The sequence below is a fragment of the Conger conger genome, chromosome 2 (assembly GCF_963514075.1).
Source record: "Conger conger chromosome 2, fConCon1.1, whole genome shotgun sequence".
In the NCBI taxonomy this organism is placed as follows: Eukaryota; Metazoa; Chordata; class Actinopteri; order Anguilliformes; family Congridae; genus Conger; species Conger conger.
Genome location: NC_083761.1, coordinates 7729093 through 7751301, shown reverse-complemented (window position 1 = coordinate 7751301; position 22209 = coordinate 7729093).

The following is a 22209-nucleotide window of genomic DNA, read 5'->3' as shown; positions in this document are numbered from 1 at the left end:
TGTCAATAACTCATTCAAGTGTCGGTTCACTTGGAATGTCATGGTGATGTCACTTGCTGCGTCATGCTGAAATAACACACCATATGCCGGTTTGCAGTTATTGACATATGAATGCTTCTGTAGTGCTTATGAAGGTGTTATACTTCAGATACTGGTGAACTGGCAACATCTTACTGATGAGACAAACTTGACATTAAAAGGCAAGCTGGTCAGCAGACCTGGATCGAGTACGTAATTGTTTCGGTTTCTTTTCTATGTTCGATTGATCTTGCCTGATGCACCCGAGCCAACCAAGAGGATCAGACAGTGGGCTTTGCACTTTTTGAGAGTCTTTCATAGGTTCCTATAAACCAGACAGGTTCATTAAAGTGTAGAAAAGTATTTGAATCCAAAACAATTAAGTATTTGACCCTATCTGGTGGTCAGGCTGAGGCAGTCAGCTTGTGACACAGAGATCTACTTAGATCTATTTAGATTTTACAGTAGCTTGAGTTGAGTGACAGTGGTTTACACCAAAGTGCTGTCCTTGAACTTCGACCCTGGAAGAGCGCTGATTTATGCATGAAGTACCTCTGGTCGGACACGCTCTCTGGGTAGAGGGACACACTCAGCACAAAATGGAGTCAGTCACAGCTCTCCTTGACGGATCTTATGCGGCAAAGATTGTTTTAGTGCGACCTGGGTAAACGCTTTTATTGGAACGCGCGCACATAACAGAATTTGATTTCTCTGGGAGCGTATTTCAGAGCGGTCCGAAGGCAGAGAGTAAAAATATCACAGCACCAGGGCTGGGGTGGGCTGTGGGGTTTTTTTTAGTTGAGATTTTTCAATCAGGCGCTGAATTGCTGGAGCGTTCTCGCTCCGCGGGGATGTAATGTCCACAGGAGCAGCCTCCTCTATCCCACTGGCACACTGCACCCTGGGGCTGGGGGCGTGGGGGTGTGGGCACCTGAGGTTCGATGTGGGGGTGTGGGAGTGTGAGAGTGGGCACCCTGGGGCTCAGTGTGGGGGTGTGTGGGTGTGTGGGTATGGGTGTGGGTGTGTGGGTGTGGGTGTGGGCATGCAGCACCCTGGGGCTCAGTGTGGGGGTGTGGGGGTGTGGGAGTGTGGGGGTGGGCACCCTGGGGCTGGGTGTGTGGATGTGTGGGTATGGGTGTGTGGGTGTGGGTGTGGGCATGCAGCACCCTGAGGCTCAGTATGGGGGTGTGGGAGTGTGGGGGTGGGCACCCTGGAGCTGGGTGTGGGGGGGGCTGGTGGGGGTGGGCACGCTGCCCAGTGTTTGGGAATGATGGAGCTCTGGGCCTCCTATCTCTCTGGGCTGCGTATGGATTTTCACAGCGCAATAAAATCCTATCTTGCTCAATCTATGTCTTGTTAAAATGTCATCCATCAGCCCTGGCCGGTCTCCAAGCTTATATACACACACTCACACACACACATTCTTCACTTCCACACACACACACCAACCTCTCATCTCTCAATTTGAGTCACACAGACGCACACACACTTGACTTCCACACACATACACACCTACCTCATCTCTCACTTTGTGTGTGAGTGTGTCTCGTTCTCTCTCTCTCACACACACACTAACTTCCACACACATACACCCTCTCTCTTTCTCTCTCTCTCTCTCTCTCTCTCTCTCTCACACACACACACACGCACACACACACACACACACAAAAGCCTTTCTAGGGTATATCTCAGAATAAGGTACAGTGGTTTATTTGCAATGTTCAATGGTCTACAGCACAACTTACATTGTTTAATATTGGGACCCAACTGAGATATGTAGTACCTTTCAGGGACCAGTCCAATACAGACACTGGCACAGCCTGGTGGATGACAGACTAATTTAGGGGCCCACCTCACACTCCCATGACCCATTTTGGGTCTTGACTCAGAGTCTATGAAACACTGGTCTCCAGCAAACATCTGCATAAACCATGTAACACATTCAGTAATCACTGATGTGTCAGTTTCATTTGCTCAGTTATTAGTTTTATACCAAAGCTGTGCATGAACATATACCTCAGTCTTTTTTTCTGTAGGTCTGTAAGAGTAATGTATCGTTGTAGTGACAGTAATAACTGCTACAGTCATTTCCATAGCTGAACGGTTGATTTCCTTCTGCGACAACATAATAGTTATGTTTTAGTCCAAGCCTATTCATTTATGCCTCACCACACAAACACATAGTCAAGCAATGCACTCTCTTAGTAACAGATCATAAGGGACAATCACATAATTATTATCATTACAGTAATATTATTCATATTGTGGAATGTTCAGAGAGCCAGCTCTTGTCGTCATTCTGTCCGCAGAGTCCTTCAAAAGAACAGTCCGGTTTTAAAACAACACCCATTGCCATTTACCTGCTTTTGTGATTCCAGTGATCCCTTTTTTGGTAAAAAGGTAAATGGACTGCATTTATGTAGTGCCTTTATCCAAAAACGCGTTACGACTGATGCCTCTCATTCACCCGTTCACACACACACACCAACATCGACTGGCTGCAATGCAAGGCACCAACAGGGACCAATTGGGGGTCTTGCTCAGGGACATGGCGACACACCCAGGGCGGGGGACCAAATCGGCAACCCCCCCCACAACACAGATGAGCGCTCCTACCTCCTGACCCCCCATTCTCCCTCCTGCAATCTGAGCTGCAGATTGTCCCTGCGATGAGAAGATGGTGGAGAATGATGGAGTGTGAAGGTTCCCCGCCCCTCCCTGGGAAACACACTTAGAGAGGTGCCTGTCAAAGATTTAGGAGTGAGGTGAACTCATTTTCTCGACCCCCCCCCCCCCCCCCTTCCCCAGAACGGCATGGGATCATGAGTTTCAGACGGGTATTTACTGAGGAGCAATAAGCCTGCCGTTGACAGATGATGCGATTTCATCAACATGCAGATTGACAAGGAAGCCCATATTAAACGACGTCAGAGATGAGAACTTCTATAAATAGGCCCCTTATTGTGTGGAGGCAATTAAACTCATTCACCGGGCTTCGCCAGTGTGGAGTGAGTTCATAAATGGGGTGGATATGACTGAATATTAATTCATCAAAACAATTATGAATCAGTCGCACGGTAGTGGAGCTCTGAAGCTCAAATATACTTCGTGTCAATCACTATCAATGTATACAAAATTCATTATGTAGATTCCCAACTGGGGCCTCTCGGTGTGGAGTCTGCATCTTCTCCTTGTGTCTGCGTGGGTTTCCTCCGGGTACTCCGGGTTCCTCCCACAACCCAAAGACAGGCTAGGCTACTGCACAGTCAACCCACCTTGAAGAAAGATTCATTAATTAAGAATAATAAAGAATACAATTGAAAACCTCAGGTGTCCCCATCAATACTGTATCAAATGGCCGAATATCCACAGTATCCTCACGCAGATAACACTAATAAATGATCTCAAGTGCATAATTCAATGTCTAAACTTATTTTCGATAATGAACGATCGTGAATGAAATATTAATCGGTTTAGGTTTTAAACAGGCCAGGAGAAATAAAAGCATGGGTGAAGTCATGACGCCATGTTTGGGGAATCTTGGACAGCGTTTCTGGGTAATCTATTTTGGCCATGAGGCGAGTGCAAAGCAATCCTCCCCAGAAAACACACGAAGCAGCAGAATCGGCCCCTAAGTGTTTAAGAGCTGGGGGGCTGAGCAATAAAGCGCTACTTCTGCCATCTTCAAGCATTTTAATAATGAATCACATTTATTTAGAGCACCTCTCATTTCACAAACTCAAAGCATTCACATTTTCTTCATTATTTCACACATTCACTCATGAGGCACTAAAGAGAAGGGTTCCTTCATTTCTTTGTTCCACGTTGTTACTGTTAGAGATCACTGCCTACCACCATTGAACGTCACACTTTACAATAAGCATGATTTGGCATGAACTACTGGAGTTGTTAACATGAACGAATTGTATGTTAATGTATAAATACATTAATTAAGCATGAAATTAACTTTTCATTAGTTATTGTATTTCTTACCTGATAGCTAATGTCTCAGTTACATTAACATGTATACATTAACAAACCATAGGGTGAACTAATAACCATTAACACATACATTAACTGTTTGTTTTCATTCCAATATAAATTGGATGTCATTGTTAGAATTCATTATTGATGTTGAAATACATAAACAAAGCTGTACATACTTCTCAGTAGTTATTTCGTTAATAACTACATTAATTAATGCCAAATCATATAACCTTATTATAAAGTATTACCCAAATGAATAAAGTCATTGGCTTTTGGAATCAACACACCAATGGTTTTAAAAGCAACAATTGAATGATTCAGTCAATAAGCAATGGACAGGTTATAATGGATACCTATCTTTCTGCCGTTCTAGTCTTCCTTACATTTTAATTATATTCTTACCGCCATCTAGTGGCGGCATCAAGCAACATGCGGTAGACCAGATTTAAAGTTAGAAATACAGCATGGAAATGAATCAATTTCTATTTAATGTAATACAAAATATATATCTCACTTTGAAGATATAGTTATATCACGGATATTGATATGCCCACATAAGTGATTTCGGACTCAACTGCGATGTAGCCAACATTACACTACAATTATTGTAAATGTTGTTCAAAAAGGATACGGTAACATTATTCCTATGCGCTTAAATTTAAATGGCAAATTCTGTAATAATGTACATATAGTGCATCTCCTTCATTGAAGAATTCGGTGCTTTCTTTGGTTGATAATTACGTGTGTGGAAAATAAGATGTGGCGGCACGGATGGTGCAATGGGTAGCACTGCCGCCACACAGCAAGGAGGTCCTGGGTTCGAATCCCCGTCGGCCTGGGCCTCTCTGTATGGAGTTTGCATGTTCTCCCCGTGTCTGCGTGGGTTTCCTCCCACAGTCCAAAGACATGCAGGCTGGACTGATTGGAGAATCTAAATTGCCATTGGTATGAGTGTATGAGTGTGTGAGTGAATGGTGTGTGTGCCCTGTGATGGACTGGCGACCTGTCCAGGGTGTATTCCTGCCTTTCGCCCAATGTACGCTGGGATAGGCTCCAGCCCCCCTGCGACCCTGTTCAGGATAAGCGGGTTATGATAATGGATGGATGGATGGAAAATAAGATACACTGCCCTCGTGTGGTTGAAGAAAGAAAGAGCAAGTAGACGGGAGGGAATCAGTTCAGCTCTCTCTATAGCAGTTTGTCTGTCTGAAGAAAGCAAACTTACCTGAGAAAGAAGGAGATGAGTGAGATAAGTATACGGGTATGTGCGACGTTGACCATTATATCAAGCATGAGTTCACTAACTCACGCACCAAGGCTTGATCCTACACCATGACGTGACATTTTTAAAATACATTTACAGTTTTTTACAATCGTTTTCACACTTGTCTCAATACCATGTCCACTTTTTCAAAACTCTTCACACAGTGTGCTTTTGAAACACGCACTTGAGCAAATCAGTTAACCTTTGGTGCAAAAGGCACTTCAACCACCAAAACACTTAATATTTCACCCAAAAGTGACTCATGCTGCCATAACTATAGCACATGCTTTCTCCCATAAGACTACTTTTTCACTCAATGTTCAATGAACTACAAAACACAAACAACTTGGAGCATTGCTAAATACATATATTATGTGTTTCCCTTTCCTCTATTTTTGCATCCACAAATATTTCAAGCCAAGCAGCTAAAGAAACTTCTGATCTGTTGGTTTGCCTCTCACAATAGATGTCATGACTGAGTGTGGTAAATTTACAGTAAACTGTAAATGAATGAATGTTTTACTATATTGGAAACCCAGAATAACAATTTTTACTGTGTAATGTAAAACAATATATGATAAAGAAACAAATCACAAAAGCAACAGTATTCTTCAGAGGGTTTACAGTATTTTGACATTTGATCTCACAGTGCAATATACTGTAATTCAGAAAAGAAAAATACAATACAATCAATTACTCAAAATACATTACAATCAATAACAAATACATACCAAAAAGCAATATTTTCACTATATACAGTAATTCGCACATATATTGTCTGCCTATCAGTATCAGAAGTCTACTGTTGGCCTGGCCCATCCATCCTGTCCTCTGCATTTGGCCATAGATTGTCATCAACATCACTCCAAATGTTATCTCTTTCTATACACCGAGGAAAACATCTCTTTGTGTGGCTTTTCCAGCCCTGGATGTGTTCCACTGTTATGTCCATACACCCAGCCGGCATTGCATCTGGAAGTGACTTTTCATGTGGGTGGTGGTCCTACACCTTCACATATATTGGTATCTCAGTACCTTGACACCCTCAGAGTTCCTGTCAAAGGGGACAGTGTACAACCGTTTCATCCTGATCTGATGTTTCTGTAGCACTCTTGAAATGTTGTTGTCTGCGATAATGTTGTTGCATATTTCTCTTAGCCTGATGCTGTTGTTGACAATGACCATCCCGACTATTGTATCCTCCTGTTGAGGCATAAACATTCTTCCCCTTCCCCCTGTGTGACTGTGTGAGGTAACCGCTGGGTCCTGTAGTGCGTCACAGACAAATGTGCACTGATACATCTGCTTTTTCTGGAGACTTCTCAAATCACAGTACTGCTGTAATATACACATCAATTGAACTCCTTCAGTCAGAATGCTGCAAATACTGTATAGTACCTGTTGGTTTGCCTGAAAATCCTCACTATTGAAGCCACTGTGGATCTAGGCAAGTTTGGTTGAACCCTCAACCTGCTTCCCTCAGGGACAGACCATGATTTACCAATGACTGTGGCTCTGATTTCATCAGACACAACTGTTCTTGCTCTTCCGCAACGTCTTCTTCCTCTGCCTCTGGCTGCATCCATTTTCTCCACCAAGGCTAAAGAATTCAAATGCCAATCCAAAGATGGCCCCTTTTGTGTATGTGGTAACGGGGCACAAACAACAAACACCTGGGCAGGTTGTTCACTGAAATGACAGCCAGGTGTTTCAGCAGTACATATACAGCAGTAATAGCGGAAAAATCTCTTCAGTAACAACTACATCTATATTTACCCTATATACATGCACATTTCAATGCAAGTATGATCACTTTTGCACAGATGGTAACAAGGCTGCAAACAAAAAAATTGAATAAACTGAATAAACTTTCTGCTCAAATCCGAATGATCTGTTTTACGTATTTCAAGCATATAGTTAAATTTTTCTGCCAAAATGCAGCATATTTCCTTCCACAATGATCAGAATTTTATTGGGTTTTGAACTGAAAGTTAACTGTTTTGAACAGAGTATCTAAATGTCTGCAAAATTTGCTGTATTTGGACAAACTTTTGCTGGTAGTGAACATTGACTGAGAGAGGTATTCATGAATTTTGGAAGAAGTGGTGATTGAATGCCTTTAGTATGAAAGCAATGCAAAAATATCCACAGTTTAGTTCACATAGTCTAATGATATGGTGAATGTGTTAAGTGTTTTGAAAAAGTGGACATGGTATTGAGACAAGTGTGAAAACGATTGTAAAAAACTGTAATAGAACCTGCGTCGTGGGTTATTTTACCATGCACTAAGGGGAAGAGAAAGGATTCGCCGTGGCAGCTCCAATCGAGGGAGAGTCGTGAGATAATCGTTGTAGTAACACTGGACGTACTTCCGAACAACACAGATTATCGTGTACACAGAAGTGCGAGAGATACCATTGCATACCAAATACAACTTAAAAGCAACGAGTTCAACTGGTTCAACGAGTGAAGTTTGGAGTTCAGTGATGTTACAAGCACAGACCTCGGGAATTATTTGCTGCTGGAAAATCACCGGAAGTGGTGTTGGAGATCAGTTGGGCTCAGCGTCCAGACGTTGTACGTTTAACCTAACGACTCGCTTGCTTTGTCCATATTAATTAACACAGCGCTATACGATACGAGTTTTTGAGTTGAGAAACGGCCTAAACCCAAATTCAGAGAACTCCATTCAGTAAGGTTCGTGTCCAAAGAATAGTCTCCGCTTCCTTAAATACATATCAGGGGAAGAGCAGCCCTGTAGCATAGGTCGAGGACCAAGCCAGCATGCAGAAATACAGAAATCGTGACCAACCACCAGTACTCCTTTAATTAGAGTGCAGTGACCGCGGTGTAGCAGGATAATTAAAGTGCCTAACCGCCACTAACAATTATCACACGAACGATAGAAAATAATCTTATTGTATCAGACCAAATAAATCAGGGAAGCCTGAGTAAAGTGTCCTCAACTCCTTTAATTAATCAATTACATACGGAGTTGCATACCGCTTGTGGAAATAAACTGAGTCAATATGTCAATCGGTGCGTCCGCTGTCCAGCTCTAGCAGTGGCTAGAGAACAGTGTTCTGTTTTGATGCGACATGTTTGAATAAGTCGTGATTTATGGCGCTGCGTATGTATCCTTGGCAATGCGTTTTTGTTATCAGTGATATATTTCGTCAGCTTGATGAAATATGAAATTAAGGAAATTTTCGTTCTTGATTTGATTTGTATTCTATTAGTATATGTGGAAGGATTTGTATTTTTATCAAAATTAACCTTTGACAGCGATTGCCTTTTATTGAAATGAATTGCAGTTTTTTTTTCAGTTAAGCTGCAGACATATTTGGCTCAGTAGACTTCACTGAAATTACTGCATGGTGGGAAAAGTTAGCATCGTGTGTGTGTTTAATTTCACAACATGCATAATGTGCTTTGCAGCATTCTTTTTTTAGAAACATACACAATATGACTACAGCAAAACATGAATACAAAGTGTGTTAATACATGTATGATAATTGGTTCTGCCAAAAATCTATAAGCCTTTATACGTGTTCAGAATCTAATCTGTTTAGGCTAACAGTTATGAATTCAGTTTAAAGTACTCTGGCATTCAAAATGATTCAGTGGGACAGGGATGGGACAGTTTGATGTGGGGTTTGGAGTTTGAATTGCAATTGCATATTAATAGTGATTTTTCCGTCTGGACGACTGACGTACTTAGATCTTATATATGAATGAATCTGCAATGTACTTTTGTTGATCTGGTGCTGAATCGATCTGTTTAGGTACTTCTGTGCACACGACAGCGTTCTTCCTGCTACGAGGTGAGCCCAGCCGAAGGCGGACATATGCAAATGAGCGTATAGTTGTGACATCTCGAGGCTACGGAAGTCCAAACGGATTGTGCGGATTTATTTGGGGTCTGTGCGTTTTGTTTCTTTAATGTGTGTATGTGATTGGTTGAGTATGAGAACATGCAGTCATGTGTGTATGCGATTGGCTGAGTATTCAAATTACAGAATGTACAGCATACAAAATATTTACCATTGTATGCCAAAGACATGTAGTGTTTCTTCCTTGTGGTTAACGTGGGTTTTCTGTAATAGTCTACACAAGAATTTGCTGCGGTTCTTTCATATTACATTTGTCATGATGTCCCGTCAGGTCTTCGCAGAAGTTTGTTTTTGAGGCAAACCTTTGAAAGCGGGCTGTCCTACAGGAGATTGTAGCGTGTGGAAAACTGCTCTCTGTCCCCATCTTCTGGCCATCAGTAGGTAAGGCACCTAAATGTGAATATGCAAATCTTTCAATGAGCAACCCAAGAAACATCAAGCATTATCTGCCGATATCTCCCCTCTTAGCGCTGCCATCCAATAAGGTGAAGCCAGTGCAGTGGCGGTGTGTGCATTTTCAGTGTCTCAACATTCCTATATCCATAGAAACAAGGTCCACACATACATTGCATCCTCGTATGTTCTGGGTGTAGTGAGTTGCAGGCAGTCCTGGGTCAAATCCGTCATTGTTTTGGATTGAAATACCTTTCTATGCTTTAGTGGGCTTGTCCGGTGTATCGGAACGCAGTGCTAACCCTGCTTCTGGACGTCTTGGTTGGCTAAAGTGCACCGGACAAGATCACTCGAGCACAGAAAAGTATTTGAATCCAGAACAATTACATATTACTACAGGGCGGCCTGTAGCGTAGTGGTTAAGGCAAATAACTGGGACACACAAGGTCGGTGGTTCTAATCCCAGTGTATCATCAATAAAGACGAGCTAGCCATTGCCTGTGGCTGCTATACATGCCCAAATCATCTTTCTTCCTAGTAGGTACGGCCTGTAGCGTAGTGGTTAAGGTACATGACTGGAACCCACATGGTCGGTGGTCCGATCCCCGATGTTTCCGCAATAAGATGGGCACAGCTGTTGGGCCCTCGAGCAAGGCCCTTAACCCAGCATTGCTCCGGGGGAGGATTGTCTCCTGCTTAGTCTAATCAGCTGTAAATCGCTCCGGATAAAAGCGTCAGCCAAATGACATGTAATAGGCTAATGATGTTCCAAACAGTTGATTTTGGTAATCCTGACGTGTGGCCTACAGGGTAGTCCGTAAGTATTTGGACGGTGGTACAATTTCTGTTCCGTTGACACGGGGCTCCAGCCCCTTGCTGAGCTCACCAGTGCTCTCTTTCTTCATTATCATGTTCCAAACAGTTGGCATCGGGTCGCCTTAGGTTTGGCCGATGTCTCTGTCCATTTTATTCTTGTTTCTCAGTCTCCTAATGGCTCCCTTTACTGTTAATTGGCAGAAATGTCGTCCTCCTGAGTTTGAGACAATCTATTTATTCAGACGATCGTTTCCCATGACCACCATTCCTTTATATAAATCCTGCAATACTATTTGTTAAAAGGTAATAACAAATGTATTAAGGTCAGCACTATCTGTTGTTTACTCAACCACACAGTTAAGAAACTGGATACAGACGTAAGATCCTGTTAGTTACACAGACAGTGCTTATTGCCAGAAAAGTATTTTTACCTGAAATATAAAAATATGCCAACAGAACATCATATCTTTGCTATATTTTGTTTTATTAACATCGTCACACATGAACACAGCATCAACACTCCACATTGTTCATTTACATATTTTATTGTATTTACAAAAGTGTTGGGAGTAAAGAAGGAAATTGGAGCAAATGGCGGGGTTTTCATTAAAATACATAATAATGTCTAATACCAAACTTGGTCACTAAATATGTTTGCATTGTGTGCATTATATCAACAGTTTTTTATAAGTACTGTAAACCTTAATCTACTATATTTATTCAAAACACAAATTTGATTATGGAAATAACTTTGTACAGCATTTATGGGCACTACTTTGATGGTGCTGGCAAGATGAAAAATGTGTTGCGCGTGCAGTGACCGATGTTATTGATGAAGTTTTAATGCACGGTACACCCACACATAATTAATGGTGACCTGTCATGACGTCTGATGCCTGCAGGTGGCGACAACGGGTCAGTTGCGGTCATTAATTTATTTGCCAGAATACATTTCCCAAACGTTTTGGGGACAAAATATAAATGTATCTTTTTTTCGTTTCTTACACAACTCTTTAAAGAGTGTGACGCGGAGGTTTTGCATTTTTTGCTTTTATTTTTACATTAAGTGCACATTAATCAACATTACTGTAGCCAAACGGCTGTTTTTCAACTGGAAAATAGCCTTGGGCATGATTGATATTAGTAGAGCCAGTTCATGTTGTACTAAGAGCAAGATAGAAATTCTTCGTTAAAAGTGTTAATCATTGTTTAAAGAGTCGGCTGGGGAACAGCACTTTAACACACAAAGATCTCCGCGTACAACAGGATCTCTGAGGGTTAATTCCGATTCTGTGATTATGAAAAACCCAGCCATCATTCTCTATTTTAGATTGGCAATTAAGATCATTAACATGTACTAACATTAGCATACTATTACCAATTTAAATGCCTCAATCGCCTTTGAGCAATAATTGCGTGGGGGAAGGAGACGGTTTAGGGCGGGAGTTTTTGATACTGAGGGGCTTGAAGAAATGGTTGGGGGGCAGTGGGGGTGGATGAAAAAACGGTTAGCTTGGAATTAAGCTAATTAGTTTGATCTCTAGGTTGTCACGGATTTTCTCTATCTTCAATAGTGTTTTTGTGGGCCAGGCCGTAAAAGATCCTGCATTCCTAGCACAATTTTGTTCAACTTTATTTCTGACGCTTCCAACTCAATCGCACAACTTCCCGGTGTTAAGTTCATAGTCAGCCATAGATTCCTCTGGTCAGAAATCAGCAGAAGAAGATCGGAGAAAAGCACTGGCAAATTGAGACGCTGCGGCTGAAAAGTCTGGGGTATATCATTGTATTTCTGAAGCTGTTTGCCAGAGAAATTAATGCCAGCCATTTGCTGTGGAGAATTTTAATTTTGTTGCAATTATATATGCTACTGTACCTACGTTTTCTAAACTATTGTTTCACCTTTCGTATAAGATGTATTGGGAACTAATGTATATCGTATGCATTATATACACCTCGTTGTGCATGAAGTTCTGGACTGACTTAAACGTCATCAGATGTTTCAGAACTGACATCGGAGAATCGCTTTATAACGCTGTCCATGGTTCTGAAACAGTAAAGCGTTGCCTAATATTTTCACCACCACATAAGTGTGACGATGGCATTCAACCAATCTGCGATGTCTTTAACGTTGACTAACAATCTAAAAAACATAATTTACTTATTACTTTGTTACTTATATATCCAGCCTTGGATATGCAGTTTTCAGCGATCACTAAAACTGACTTGACAAACTGAGTTTGTGAAAAAGAGTAACGCTTGAATTTACTTGTAAAAACAGAAAAGAAAATAATGGCTGATGCTCTCAAAATACACACTCCATTAAACCTAAAGGAACGACAGTGTTTTTGGATAGTGTTTACGTCTTCAGCATTTTTTTTTATTTGAATGTTTTCGTTGAACTGTTACTGAAAGCATGTCGACATGACAAGCGCTGTGCTATGTATATTTCTAACAATGACTGTTTTGGGCTGTTGGTAAACCTAATTTGCTGGATTCAATTTGCTGGATGTAAGCTATATATAGATACGTATTCCCCACACACCGTCGTTTAAAATTAATATATTGTCCAGATAACGTTAATGTGAAAACGGTGTTAACATGTTCAAATTAACTCACTGCAATTCTCAATAAAGCCGTATCAAACAGGACACCTCGCCCTCTCCTTCGGCGCTAATCATCTGAAAGCCAATGAGCCCAATACGTATGTAGTTCATTAAATCATTTAAAAAGCTTGATATAATATGCTCAGAGTCATTATACCACTATTCCCTCACCGGAAAAGTCCGCTAACGCTCGCCTTAAGCACAGAGTAATCAAATTAGGCAGCAAGCTTTGCCATGGGGTTTCTCCTATTGATATTCATTAGAAATACGTGATTCATCACTAATCGCTTGGGGGAATATGCCGTTTCTCCTCCCGGAAAGCAGTCAGTCCTGTCGAGAAGGGTAAACAGGAAGGAAATGTGCTTTACCTAGCAACGTAACTATGTATGTGCATTCCTGTGCTTCTCATACGTCCACATTCAATTACAGTACAGTACGGGTACACAGCCAGTTTCCAAGGATGAGGGTAGTTGGGGAAAAAAATAATAATATATATATATATATTTATATATAATTTAACATATATATTCAAAGGTGTTGTAAAGTATTTGTCTTCTCGCGCAATTTTTGTTTTTGTTTAAAGTGTCACATAGCGTCGCAATTTAGCCTAGTACATAATGCATACTACTACTACTACTACTACTGCTACTACTACTACTACTACTACTATACTACTACTACTAATAATAATAATAATAATAATAATAGTAATAATAATAATCATGATCATCATAGCACTTTCATAGGAGAATGTGCCAATTACGATATTTGCACTCACAAGAATGTTTTTGGCTTTTGAGGACAAATAGGTACAGTGATAATACCGGTAAAACGGGATAGGCATGCAGTCATACGCACATTGCGTCCCCGATTTGTGGAGCTCTTAGCACGAACACGTTGATTCAATACTATCAGTATGTTGGTTAAATTCACAGTTGTCAAGACTTCCACTTAAATTAGTAGAATAAATGTTAGATGTTGTGAGAAAGCATTTTATATTTCTGAACGAGACGTAAAATGTATTATCAATGTGCTGTATGTTATATTTTTACCTTGAGTGAATAGTTTCCGATTATTGCAGAAGCGAAATCTTAGGGGTGTATGTGGAAGCCAATAATATGATATTATGCAAGGTCTGTATGGATACAGCAGGTCACAAGCCATCAACATAGCAAAAAATTAAAAACTACATACTGGAAACTTTGGAGTTTGTTCGCCTTTGTTTGTTTGTTTTTTTTCTCCGATTAATATAAATCTGAAATGCTTATTAGTGGTCAATGTTGACCAATGATATTTTATATTGAATGTATCAATTCGAACGCCACGCAGGCTGCAAAGAATTGAACATTCGTGTGCAGTACCCTGTCAATCATAATGCAGAAGGTATGAAATAATTATCAGATATGTTTTCTACTGTTGTGTTTCTTAAGCTGGTCACATCACAGTACAATGTTCAGTGTTAAGAAATACTCTGTTGGACTAATATGTACTATGTTATGGTTGAATTAACACGGCACATTTTACTTTGATCGGTTTGCCTCCATCCCAGTATTAGCATTCGCACAATATAGGCTGTATAGCCTACTATATCATTTGGATATCTGCAATATTTTAGATTCAGTTGAAAAACCAATAATCAGGTGTTTTTATTCGTTGAATTATTTGGCTAGCGGTGTATTTAAACAATCGTGGAATTAATTATTATTTAATGAAATTCTTATTGAGAGCGAGCTGCATCTAATCAATAGAATTCGACGTGCGATAAACAGATTAATAGCAGCTGGTTTTATTTGCCCTCTGGGGTTGCCGTTTTTATTTCTGGAAACGCAGCCTGTTTTAGACACTGTTACATTATTTGAAAAGATTAGATGACGAACCAAACAAACCAACGAACTGTTAATGGAACTGCTTTGTATTATTTAATGTCTTCAATCAATCTAAGTTTTACATATAGCGTTCATATTTAGCAATATGCTACATTAGCTTGTTAACGTATCAGCGTTATTATTATAAATACTACATTCAGAAAATCATCTTATTCAGAAATGTATTTTAATCTCCACTTGTATTAACAAATAACTGAAAGAATTGTGGTATAGCACTAAAGCCTTTATCAAAATTTCATTGGATTTGTTTTCTTTAGTCGAAGTGTTATGAAGTGTTGGAGCAAATAATGTTGCGTTTCAGTGGCGTTATATAATGTGTACATACTTTCTCTAAATGGGCTTATTCCTGAAGTGAAAAAAAAAAATAATAATAATTGTGACTGCAATTACATGTACCACTCATTGCATTTATACAATTAATCAGTGTCTACTGTCCAGTTGTCCTGTGAAATAATTGAACACACAGTGACTTGAGACTGTCTCTTCTTCTCGCAGTTATTCTAAATCTAGCTTAATTATATTAAAATATAATATAACTAAAATATATCTCGGTTATATTCTTCCGTTATTTGTTAACTATTACGACAATTCTGTGAATAGAGAAGTGAAGTTTTTAAAATGATGTCGAGTTTATGTATGGGTAAAAACTAATTGCGTTTGTTCTACACTAGGGGGAGCCTGTGTACCAGCGCCAGACTTGCTGTCCTGCCCGTCAGAAAACACAAGACGGGCAGCCCCAGTGTCCCAATAAATCGGATTCACAAAACGCTATGAGTCATGTAAGCCTTTTAAAATCCTAATGCCAGAGAGTGACTCTATCCACCGAAATAGAAACACTTAATGCACTTAATTTGGCTGAGTGAATTCAGATAAACTGACAAAATGAATAGGCTACTGTATTAAGTTTATTTCGAATGATAATACATCTTTACATCTAAGGCTTTAGACCCGAAATTGGTTCTGGTGTTGAAAATTATTATTAATCTGAAATGGAAAATTAAGTAAAATATACGCAACTCAGACACCGTTGCAGCACCTTGCTTTTAATTCCTCGACAGACGGTTTGATATTAATGTCGATTGGTAGTGCGTTCAGTTGGAATAGTTTTCGCTGACCAGTGTGAAAAACTCAAAAGTTGCCAAAGTTTAAAGGGCACTGACGCTGTCCTGTAGCCTGTGAAACAATTGGGGGAAATTAAATATGGTTCTAAATTGACTCAGTAAAAAAAATATCAAGCTGGCGAATACTTTGCTGGTACTGAAATTTCGCTGTAATAATACGGCGTATGGAATAAGGAATACATTGTTTACTCTGGTGAAAACTCTAGTTATTCATGCCGTCATAAATTAGATGTATTGAGTGTTTAACGTCAGAACGGTGCAACTTAATGAAAATGTAATGTACTTAGAAACAATTTTAGGAGTTTACCGCGCTCTCTTAGGATTAAAACAAAGCTGCAAAATGTGCAATGGAATGTCCGGAAGAAACTGGAACGTCTTTTAAGGTATTTATGTTTTTACTTATAAATAATGTATAACATTGCGTTTTTAGAGGCTGTAAATGACTAACTGATGGAAATCGTGGTAGTCACAGCAGACTTCTCTAGGAGACTGAATGACATATTTCAAGGTGATTATCCATGACGTCATCGCGGCTTTAATTTGTACATCATAATAATATAGATTATGGTGTTTTCCCGGGACGCGGCTAAATTGTTAATGTTAAAATAAGGAAAGGCCTCCAGTTCATATATAAATGGTTGTTGGTCCCCTGTGTACAATCCCAGCCTCCTCATTCATCATCATAACAACCGTTTAGTGTAAAATTAACACGATTTAACAACTAAAGCGATAAACATGGTTATGCATTACGATAGATTGATCATATTACCCATGTGTACGATGAGACAGAACGTTGGGAGAGTGTAGCCTACTGGCATACACCCGCGCGCATGCCAGCTGCTAATATTTATAATTTCGTCCATTGCCAAATAATCCGTTTGAACATATCTAATACCTGCCCGAACCCAGATGGCATGCGCACCAGTGGCAGAGTGTGAAATTTGCCCCTTAATTTAATATTAATTGACAACCAGTGAATCTGCCTCAATTTCTAAAGCTTGTTAATTCCCCTGAAAACGGGGCCGATTTAACTGGGGTTATCAGGTAATTCGCACGGTTTTCGGCTTTCCTTCCGATTCACCACACTTTTTCTTGAAGGAACTAGGACACAGGAAAACAGTTTGCTGGTTTTTTTCCCCCCGTGCAGTGGTTGCTCTGCAGATAACATTGCAGTCATGTTATATTACCCCGCTGGTCTGGTCTGGCAGTGTTGACCAGGTGCGGCACTAACGCTTGCTCACATGACTCAGGTGAACACATACAAATTCCCTACATTTCTTGGTCGCTCAGGATAAGAACGTCTGCCAAACAAATGCAATGTAATGTCTGAAATTACGATGGTAACCTATGCCACACACATACTACTTCATTCAATCGACACACTAGACAATTGCGAATATACTGTACTACGACTATAAGTACGATAGGCTATAAAATCCTGGGTAAATACGTGGGACGACAATGAATTTAAATGTGGGCCTACGTGGAAATGCAGTTACTGGTACGACAACATGGTAACCGATGTCAACAAGTATTGAAACGTTGGTGATATAATGACCTCGATGCTTTATTATTGACATTATTATGATGTCCCTTGTCCTCTCTCTCTCTCTCTCTCTCTCTAGTTCAAAAGAAAAGGACGGATGCGTAAATCAAAAGAGCCAGTTAGTTACTCTTGGGCGAAGCAAAGTTCAAAGCGTATCGTTTAGTGTCCCCTTTGATGAAATAGTTTTTGCATTTACTTCTGCATCGTAGTTCAGACGAGAGAAACTGGGATAATAGAATGTTGGCAACACAACCGTTGGGATGTTGGAGAGGCTGTAATTTAGGACCAACAACACAGGCTGAATTAATTCTTTCTCGGAGGGTCAGTTCGGGGTCTAGCAAAGCAAATTCCCCATTCTCCCGTCTGCCTGCGCTCCAATCTAAACATTGTCAATGGGGTCCCTGTGTGTGCGGGACAGAGACCACGACCAAACTGAAGTGGTCTGGGGACAAGTGACAAGGCTTCCAGTATTTACCGCACAATGACCGGAGTCATTTGTCCACAAAATGATATCTTGCTTACGTACGTCGTAGTGATACAATTGGCTGATTGTTTTTCTGATTGTACAGTTCTCATTTTTAAGTTTAGTTGGACCCCCAGTGTGAAAGGAACGATAGAGCTTACCTTACTTACTTACTAATTTTTAAGGAAAAAAAGCAAAACGGAAAGTGTCACTTCCTTATAATCCTTTGATAGTTTTTGTTTCGCTGAAAGATTATATGTTCATGACTGGCGTGTCAGAATAGCACACACACAATCTGGACCTACTAGCTAACTCCCGCTTTTAAATGTATTTAGTTTATATGCATTTAGATATGCCCAGAAAGTTGTATACCTTACTTTAAAAGGATTGTTTTTTCTTTCATACCTAGAAACCGCCGATGTGACAACCTTGAAAGCCATAGTGATCGTTTATGGGTTTTTAATAGGGTGATGGGTGTGTTTAAAATCTTGATTAGGAAACAGGTGAACTATATTGCCTACAATTCATCCGTGGCAGCAGGTACATACCGGAAGAAAACACTTGTTATTTCACGGCGGCATAATAAATGTCTGTTAATCAAAACATAGAAAGGCGTCTGCCAAATGCCAATAATGTAATGTAATGTAATGTTGTTTCAGGTTGACAGAGCAGCTTCGTGGTATGCTCATTTTTTAACAATCCTAAATGTTTGGTTAAAAAAATAAATCAAAGCAACATGCAGAGATGGAGAGAGGAGGATGAAGGGGGGCACACACCTCAGAGGAGCTGATGTTTACGCTGAAATGGAGGCAGTCTGGAAGAAAATGACAGTGTAAAACCTTGATTTATTGCATATGCCTCCGGCCATTTCCATATATTGAAATGCGCCCCGGCGGCGAGTCCCTCAATTCCCCCTTAGCTGCTGGCGGTGGAAAGGTGCGCACGTGACCACACAGTGATTCCCACCCATTCCTGGTGTATTGTCATAACACAATTGCTTTGGCGGCTCTTAAAATAGATTACATAGCCTACATTTACATTGGACGGGTCATTTGAGCACCCTTGTGTTTGCATATACACTTTGCTATTGTATAAATTAGACTGCTGCGTTACACAGTATCAAATATGTTCGCGTCAAGACCGACATAGGCGGAGGTTATTTAGCCTATATGCTAAATATGTGATAAAGACGTTGATTTATTCCGGAAATTGGCGAGTCGGGTATAGGGCTACTTTTCTTGTTTACACCGGGGACACACATTCCCCGGTTGATTGTGAGGGAAGAAATGGCATATTGCTAATTTAACATTGTCATTCTATTGTCCACCAGTTAACACAGGCGGTGGTTCACAAACAAAAAAACGCAGACGTGTGTCCTTTTCGCTCTTTAGACTTGTTATATTGTCCAGTGTAACACATTTCAGTGACTAGCCGATTGCATCAGTCGTGTTATCATTTGCATATTGAGATAGTTTGTCCAGCCCGACACGCTAGTCGCTGCCCTTGTAAGCTATTAACTGTACCGGAAGGTGCGCTGCCCGATTGGCTTTGATCGATGGTGAACGAAATAAAAAGGTGGGGGGGAATAAAATAGGAAGAGCTTTGTGCCAGCAGGAGTGGGATCTAGGCGAAGGTCAAGAGTGGCGCTCTCTTGCTATTGGATCACAGATAGACCCCCTACAGATGCCCCAACCACTACACCCCCCCCCCCCCCCCCTCCTCCCCCGTAGCATCATACACAGGGGCATCTTACAACCACACTGGCATTTGCGAAAGAAGGCTTCCCTCCATCTTTTTGTGAAAACGGGACTGCAACGCAGCGCCACGCACACGTCCGCATTGGACAGAATGTGTGAATCATAACTGCGTGTTTAGTTTCACTATTTAATTCATTATTAGCCAATCCTGACTCCTCTTCTCCTTACAACCGAATATTTCGACTGTTACAAATATACGTTCGCCAAGTGTCATGCCACACGACATTGTTACATACTGTATTTTTACCTACAACTGAATAGTACATTTTCTTAAAGTCCAACATGCATCGTACTATGTTCAAATATTATGTTGCTGTTAAAATATAATCAATATAATGCCTACCATCTATTTTGTATTGGCTACAGTGAGGTGATGAATAGGGGTCGTGTGTCATACCCTGCTCTGGTTCAAATGTCAAAGTTTGTTTTTCTGGCCATGTAGCGGTAATATTAGAGAAGCCTACTCATTTTATTTCAGGTATTTCTCCAACGCATACATCGTTACAACTTGTAAAAAAAACATCAATTTTTTCCATGTAAATCAACAAGCCCCCCCAGTCCACAAGTTCAGTGTCTATAAAGATAAAACAAAAACAAAAAAAAAAGCAAAAAGAACAGAGAGGACACTACATCATTACATTTCTAAATGACCACATTGTGCCGGAAGAAGATATCTGCACCTGCATTCAAAAATTATGTTACTGTAAGTACATGACACCCAGTTGTAAGATTGACAGGCAAACGCCCTGCTAGAAACTCTAAAAGGCAAGGAGCCTAACGCCGGGAGGGAAAAATATTAAATCATGCAATATGCATCAATTGAAAAGGTGTAATATCTGGACAGCCTTGGATTTCGCCGTGTGCTATAGGACTATAGAAGCATCCTTTCTTCTGAATGCCCGCCATGTAACACATCCGAGCAACACTCAACGAGCGCGAGATGGATTTTACCTCTGCAAAAATGTACTTACATGCGCGGTACACGATTTTTAACAGTAGCTTGTACTGCATATTATTGACAAACGCGTTAAGACTACTCGTCTGCTTTTTTAAAAACACAAGGACCAAATTTCTGTGGCTGTGTCCCTATGGAGAATTCAAATGCAATCACAATTAAAACAGAGCAAATGCACACAAGGAAACCACGCTCAAACAATCTCATTTATCGCGGATTGGAAAATGACTGCTGGAAAAGTACTGAATCAATTTTCAGAGTTTTTTTTAAAGACATTGTAGAATCAATGCAGGTTTTACTAATCTTTTGAAAATACGACGAGAAAATGTTTATCTTAAGCAAAGCTTCAACAAAAAGTTTTAGATGCATCCTTGTCCCAAGGATGATGAGAGCGTTGCACTCACTCACGTTTTGCACAATATATAGTTTGCTGTCAGGTGTTTTAATATTATATTTTTACAAGTTAACTACTTTTAAATAAATTCGTTTGTAGCATATGTCTCCGATTTATATAAATACTGTTCTGAGAGGAAGTAACCAAACGTGGCAGTCTTTTTTATCATCTATGTTTAAATGTAGTCGGTAGTTAAACAAATTAAGTGATATTCCTTGTGCATCTATTTAATAAAGAAATCTTATCATTTGTAAGCCACCAACTGCCTGGTCTTTGATGCTGCTGGAGGTAAGCCTGGTGCTGCCGTGCGCTAGATACCCAAAATAATCGACTAACCTTGACCCGACAAATATTGCCACTCACGCATTCGCTCGCGTTTTATAAGTTTTCTCTTCGAACGTGCAGGTTCCTTTTCTGGTCATTTTGTTCTACGGATCCCACCGATTCTCCTCGGCTAGCAGTAATACAGTCCACCTCTCAACACGTTTTCAAGACAATTCGCTCTTGTGATTCTCTCGCTCCGTCGCTAGTCTGTAGTGCGGAAGCTACTTTTATTACTTTGAGAGGCAACCCCCCCCCCCACCCCCCACCCCACCCCCTTCTACTTCGCAGCCCAGATAATGTCATCGCGTACTGTATGTTACGAGGTGTCATTGTTCAAATGGGTGTATTGTTTATCTTATTTTTCCAAATCTATTTTACCAATTACCCCACCCTCTTTGAACTTGTCGTCGACCTGCCAATTTCAGTTTTTTTCTCTCTTAGTGAACAGCCCACGTAATCGTCCTACGTTATTTGAAAACGGTATATGCTACGCTTATAACCTCGCGCGCAATCCATTCCCTATCAAATAGGAACCTGGTTCAACCTATTATCGCAGTCTTTTGCCGAGCCGTGTATTGGCTGTATCTGCGCGCCAACCTGTCAGTCCTCGCTGATTTACTGTTCACCGCGCAGAACCTGCCCGTCCAGTATTTGCAACACGATTATTTCTCACGCCCTGTTTGGTTTCAAAACGGCTCCATTCTCTCCCCGCCTCGTGCGTACGCGCAGACGCCGCTAACCGTTTGGCCACAGTGTTCCTGCCCCAGGACTCCGATCAATGTCCAC